Here is a 7582-nt window from a genome sequence, read left to right as displayed (position 1 = left end):
TCTTCTCCTTTTGCCTGGCAGCTCCATCTTCAGCATCCTTCTCCCTATGTACCTCTCATACTGTACCTCCTCTGCACATGTCCAAACTATCTCAATCGTGCTTCTCTTGCTTCATCCCCAGTCCATATTTTCCAAAAGGAAATGCATGTATTTAATTCAGTCTGATCAGAAGCAGGGATAAAACATATCCCCACTGACCACATCAACAGCAGAGGCATGAATTGTAGGCATCTATATGTACGTGTCTGTTTTGACTGTATCTGCACAGTTAATTTAACCCTGACCTCACTCCTCCCCTTCAGTTGATCTACCAGCAGCCGGGTCCCAGTGTTTACTATGAGTACAGCGCGCCACCACTACCACACACTCACCCTACTCCTGAGCCCAATACTCCTCCTGATATACTGTCTCTGGGTCAGTACACACACACACACACACACACACACACACACACACACACACACACACACACACACACACACACACACACACACACACACACACACACACACACACACACACACACACACACACACACACACACACACACACACACACACACACACACACACACACACACACACACAGAATGGGAGAGTGACCCAACAGCACTCCGTGTCATTTTCTCATACTAAATATCCTGCTTTGCCCCTGGGGAGCTTAATTCATAACAGATGTGCGTGTGTGCATGCGTCTGTATAATGTGTGTGCGCGCGCGCACGCACGTGTGTGTGTGTGTGCGTGTGTGTGTGTGTGTGTGTGTGTGTGTGTGTGTGTGTGTGTGTGTGTGTGTGTGTGTGTGTGTGTGTGTGTGTGTGTGTGTGTGTGTGTGTGTGTGTGTGAGAGTGTGTGTGTGCATTTGTGCGTGTGTATGAACTCAACTTAAGAGCTCCGCGCAGGGCCACAGTAACCCAATATCTATCCCACTCAAGAAAATCCTCCTTTAAATTGGATTTCGATTAAAGATAACATTTGATACAAGCGGGTCAGCCAAGCATTGTTCTGGCTGCATATTTGCTCCATATTCAGTCAATAATGTGTCACCGACGCCAGATCTGCTTTCATTACTGTATCTAATATGTCATCTCTGATGAAGCTGTCAGTGGTAGACAATAAAGAAATACTTTTACTTGAGTATTCTTTTTTTGGAAGCTTATGACTTTCACTTCACTACATTAAAAAGACAAATATTGTACTTTTTACTCCACTGCATTTCTAGGAAGGGACCCCTGGGACCCAAACTTACAAAAATAACCACTTAAGCCCTATTTCAAAAATAATCATTTTGAAATCCTTTATATCAAAATTGCCTTGTGGGTCGACTTTGGGTCGACAATGGGCGTCACGAACGTAACATGCACATATATGGAGACTATGGTATCGTATAGACTGTATATAAACCTTGCTGGTATCACTGATGATGTCACACTCTGACATCGCTCTGTGATACCACAAGCTCAAACTCAGTGTGTGTATCACCGAGGGTCAGAAGGAGTGTGTGTATCACCGAGGGCCAGAGGGAGTGTGTGTATCACCGAGGGCCGGAGGGAGTGTGTGTATCACCGAGGGCCGGAGGGAGTGTGTGTATCACCGAGGGCCGGAGGGAGTGTGTGTATCACCGAGGGCCAGAGGGAGTGTGTGTATCACCGAGGGCCAGAGGGAGTGTGTGTATCACCGGAGGTGCGGTGCTCGGAGTGAAGTCGGTCGGATTGGCAGTTGTCCAGAACCACTGATCGTCCATCCGATATCCCCATATATAGGCATATATGAGGATCCAGTTGGCCAGAACCGCCAATCCGACCGATATACCCATACATGGGCAAGCCATATAAGGGCCTATGCTGATGTCCATATATGGCCATAAAAGGGACATGGACAGACAGATACAGAGATGTCCATATATGGGCATAACAGAGACACAAGAAGACAGACAGACAGATACAAGATCTCCATATATGGTCGGTCATAAAAGGGACACAGACACACAGACAATGGGTACAACGGGTATTGCATAACCGGGTGGGGCATGCATTCCCTACTTACATTGTTTCTGACTTGCATAGATCCTGAGTCTGAGGGACCACTTCTAAATACTGTATTAAAAAGAAACTGTATTTAAATGATTGTGTATTTTTAAAAGCATGTACTTTTTAATAGTAGTTCAAAAGTACAACTTTCACTAGTTGAGTAATAGTATTTATATTTGAATCAGGTACTGGGGTTGAGTACGTTGTCCACCACTGGAAGCTGATAAATCCTAACATTCCTGAAGCCTGGTGTCTCATGCACCATTTTCCCTGACCTTGGTTCCCCTCCCTCATCTAATCCAGTGGTTCTCAACCTTGTCTGGATCAGGGCCCACTTGAAAACCTCAAAGGCGTTCACGGCACGCCCCACCCAACTATCACTTAACAGTGATACCGATAAGTGATCAGATGGGTGGGGCACGTGCATTTTCATGTTATGATCAATCAATTGATTGTGTTCTGGCTTGGATCAATGGAACCAACGTAGTATATTTCAAGCTCCTATTTAACAGTATTAAAATGAAAACTCCCTTTTCAAGGGCTTAAAGAAAATGTTTTATATAATTGCTTTTAAAATATTATTGTTGTATTATCATTACCAGCCCACAGTTTGAGAATCACTCAATAATTCATGTTTATGTCCCACACCCTTTCCCAGTTGAGACGGTTATGCCAACCCACCCGGGTGAGACTCAGAAGCCCAGTGATAACATCAGAGGAACACCGCACCCCAACCAGGTTCCATCTGACCCCGAGGTGAAGCCTGACCCCCGGCATGCCTACACCTGGGCAGAAACTGGAAACACTGCATGCAGCTCCACCTGTGGCACCGGTAGGCAAACCCAAACAACTATGTGCATGCATTGCATACACACAAATGCACAAAAACAACATAAGGCTTTAACTATATAAACAGAAAGCCCATTGTACATTTTGCCATGGGGGACACCAATGCTGTTACATTCCCTTTGAAGTTACAAGCAAACAAACGGATCAGAGAAACACACTGGGAATCACTGAAATGGAAAATATGTCAAATATGTCTGTGGAAGACGTACGAGTGTCTGCTAAATTTGTAAATTGACAACAGATAATACATATTAAACCTTGTAGCTTGGTGCCACTTCTAATTAGAATGTTATAGTATTGATAGCACACAACATATCATTATTATCTGTTAAGGTCTACAAATATGTGGCCCTAGGCTGCACCCACACAGATACACACATGCTCACTTAGTATGTCTGTGTCTGTCTGTCTGTGTGTGTGTGTGTGTGTGTGTGTGTGTGTGTGTGTGTGTGTGTGTGTGTGTGTGTGTGTGTGTGTGTGTGTGTGTGCGTGTGCGTGTGCGTGTGCGTGTGCGTGTGTGCGTGTGTGCGTGTGTGTGTGCGACTGTGCGTGTGTGCACATGTTCCAGGTAGGCGCAAGTTGCAGTGGGGGTGTGTGGAAAGGGATTCTCAGACTACTGTTCCTGCTGACCTCTGTGACCCTGCCCTCAAACCATCCATTCAGCAAGCAGACTGCAACACCCAGCCCTGCCCTGCATAGTGAGCAACACAAACATATATTTATACACACTGAACAAATATAGAAGTGCTTGTGGTTACACGTTTGTCCAAATATCCATATGTACACTTATGGGTGACTTATACTTAGGTGCACAAAACATTGCCGGTCTACAAGCTCCCAATGCGTTGCAGCGTGTTGTGAGCTTGTAGATCTGCTATTTTAGGTGTGGGACATGGCGCACAACCAAGTATAAATCAGGCATTACATCATATTGGTTCCACATGGAGTTGTAAAATTTTCATTACGCGCGTTTGTTCCTGCCATAAGTCAGTCAGCAGTCACAGTCGATCAAGCCAACATGCTTTGGTGTGGGTTTGGTATTCATGTCTAGTGGCACATGCCAAAGCACATAGCTTACTATCGCCAAGATGTAACAGGATTTCACTGTATTTGTATTTGAGTATTGTCAGATATTTGGCCCCAAACTCAACTGATACAGTGAGAGCTGATAGTTATGTCTTTATGCCTCACTGTGTTTCTCTGTGGAATGTCTATCTGCGGAATGTGCCAATAACAGACAGATGGTTGCAAAACTGAAACTTAAGCAGTAAGTGGTGCACAAGGAACACCTGAAAATACAAATGACAAAGCAGTTGCTTTCTGCAAATTGTTTTGCTCCATTTCACATCCATTTGGATTAAAGTTATTAAACTAACTGCTTGCCAGGAGAAATGTACAATAACCAGTGCAAAACAATGAGCTATAATATCAGAGGAAACAAAATTACCTATAACAATGACGGTCAAGTAACCTTGTGTCACCAGGCTCTCTGCAGTAGCTACATGTGGAAAGCCTGGTTTTCATTCCAAATTAACCAGTGTGATCTGGTCTACAGCCTGCCTTCTGTATCCAGTCACACACATATACAGTATATGAACGCATTGTTTGCATATCCGCTCTAGATACATCAGATCAGCAACCTACAAAGAGAATTGATCCCAGTCTATGGTCAAGCCTCAAACCTTTTCTCTTCTGCTTGTTATTGGCCAACAGCTGGGACCTGGGGGAGTGGTCAGAATGCAGTAGGAAGTGTGGTCCTGGGTCTCAGCTCCGCCAGGTCATCTGTCGCCAGGTTACCCGCATCCAAGACAACGGGGTGGACACAGTGGACACCGTGGCACCGGATCTGTGTGGGCCATCTGACAGGCCAGAGACAACCTCATCATGCCAGCTGAAGATCTGTAGCCAGTGGCAGATCCGTTCTGAGTGGAGCCCGGTGAGAACACAACGCACTCACATACACCCTAGCACTTCCATTACTGTACCTGCTGTCTTCTCGTTTGTTTCAGTCTTCAGACTCCTCTTCCCTTGTATACCTTCTTGTCGCTTATTTTGATAGATGCTAGTTATACTATGCAGCAATGCATGTCCATAGCTCAGTGGCCCTGGGGTTAGAGTGCATGCCCTGCAATTGAGAGGTCAGGGTTCAATCCCTGGCTCACACCAAAGGTTATAGGAACCCAAAGCCTCCCTGCTTGGCACTCAGCATCAAGGGTTGGATTGGGAATAAGTCCCTTGGACATACAGTACTAGCGTCATGTCCAGCGGGTGTATGTACATCAATCTCATGCTACAGAAACAGGTGGCTACTTATAGGTTTGATGTTTAACCAGGTAAACATCCTAGTTCTTTTTTTTGCACTCTATTTATGAGACCATTTGTCCTATTTGTTGACTATGGTTCATGCCACTACTCTGATCTCGCACTTTTACATCACTCTGGATAAGAGCGCCCAAATTGTAAATTGTAAATGGTCTCATCCAGCCTTATTTCAAACATGTCACCCTGACCTCCAAAAACATGTCATCATCACGTGTCATCTCCTCTGCCTTCCTTCCATCCACCCTCTCTCCTTCGTTGCGGCTCACCCAGTGTTCGGTGCCATGCGGGATCGGCCAGAGCGGCAGGGAGGTGGTGTGTGTGGGCGACCAGGGCGACGTGGAGCCAGATGAAGAGTGCAACCTGGGCCTGAAGCCAGACTCACTGCAGAACTGTGACATGGGAGCCTGCGCTCGTAGCTGGTTCACATCCCTGTGGAGCCAACGGGTGAGACAGGAACTGGGCTCATGGAGGAAGTGTGTGTAGATAGATGATGTATACCAGTGGTTTTCATGCCAAATTGATGCTTATTTGGCCATGGACTTCCATTTGAAACAATTTTGTGCCAGGATCCCCCCTAAGAGATGATTTGCCAAGATTTGTCAACATCGCGATTCGCGATGCATTGTGAGCCTGTAGATCGGCTATCTTTGAATAGCTGAAACAAAAAATAGGGCTTAAGTGTTAAACTGTTCCTCATTTTTGCTGAGGACTACCTGGAACCCCCTCAAGGACCCCTGGGGGTCCCAAAACCCCACTTTGAGAACCAGTGGTGTACATTATACAGACCGTGAACCGAAGAAACAGAATACAGAAAGTGAACCGTGTCGAAATTTGATTATGCTGTGTCACTCCTCAGTGCTCTGAAGAATGTGGTAAAGGCAGTCGAACCCGGACGGCAGTGTGTCTGATGGATCATGTGTCCAACCTCCCACTGGACAGCTGTGAAGGGGAGCGTCCGGCAGAAGTCACATCATGTGACTCTGGTCCATGTAACAAGCGCCTGGAGTGGTATACAGGATCGTGGGGACAGGTAAGTAAAACACGCACGCCACGCACGCACGCACGCACGCACGCACGCACGCACGCACGCACGCACGCACACACACACACACACACACACACACACACACACCATAAAAACAAGTGTTAGCAGAAACATCACCTTGAACATAATGTGTGCTTGTGTTTGCGTGTGTCATGCAGTGTTCTGCAGAGTGTGGGAACGGCACAGAGACCCGCAGCGTGGCTTGTCTTCTCCATGACAATGGTCACATGGAGGTGGTGGACCAGTCCAAATGCTCCCACATACCTAAACCCACCACCTCCCAGCCCTGCCAGCTGAAGCTGTGTGGTGTGCAGTGGTATGTCACAGACTGGAGTGCAGTAAGTGTTCCTACCAATTATTATTATTATTATCTTTATAGTATAAGTATAAGATTATAAAAAAGGGTTTTCATTGATGGGTCCGTTTACCTTAACCACTTGCACAACATTTTAATTTCATGCTATGTATATAATGCCAAAATTGGGATGAGAGGGAATGGTAAAAGCATAAAAGCCATAATATGGCTTTCATTATCAGGTTATATGGTTGACCGAGCAGTGCGTTGGCCTCTTAATCACATCCTGTTCGATTCTGTCTGGAGACCTGTGTTGAACTTCCCCTCCTCTCTCTCTGTCCACAGTTTCCTATCTCTCTAATGTCTAAATCAGGGGTCTTCAACAGGGGGTCCGGCACCCCTAGGGTCCCCCTGTAGATTTACTACAGGGGGTCCGCCAAATGTTTGTGTGATGGGGAACATTAGCTATAAATAGCAGATCTACAAGCTCACAACGCCTCGCGCTGCGAGGTGTTGTGAGCTTGTAGATTGGCTATTTTCGGCAAAGAGGTTTGATGTAGAGGGAAAAAAGAGCGGACCAAGTAGAGTAAAAGGTCAAGTTTACTAAGTATTGACCGTTTAAGTGGTTAAATGCCAGAAAATACACAACCTGAATTCAACATATTAAAAAACGTGGATTGACACAATACTGATGACAGTGCTGTCAAACAAGTCTATGAAGATATCTATGAAATCTATAGAAAAGTTAAATCTGCAACACAATTTTATTCTATATGTAGTGGGGGTCCCCGCTTCATCTCTCTCTCCGCTAAGGGGTCCTTGGCGTTGAAGACCCCTGGTCTAAATAAAGCAAAAACTGACAAAGAAACATTATGTTTTAACACTACCCACTTAAATTCACAGACAGAAGACAACCTTTATGTTTTGCTTTTCCTTCCTGATTCTCTATACCTTCAGTGCTCGCGCTCCTGCGATGGTGGCTACCGCGTGCGCGAGGTGCGTTGTCTTGCAGACAACATTGTTCCGAGTGGCCTCTGTGATGCC

The sequence above is a fragment of the Gymnoscopelus microlampas genome, assembly GCF_963454915.1.
Source record: "Gymnoscopelus microlampas genome assembly, chromosome: 2".
Lineage (NCBI taxonomy): Eukaryota > Metazoa > Chordata > Actinopteri > Myctophiformes > Myctophidae > Gymnoscopelus > Gymnoscopelus microlampas.
This window is presented reverse-complemented; position numbering follows the sequence as displayed.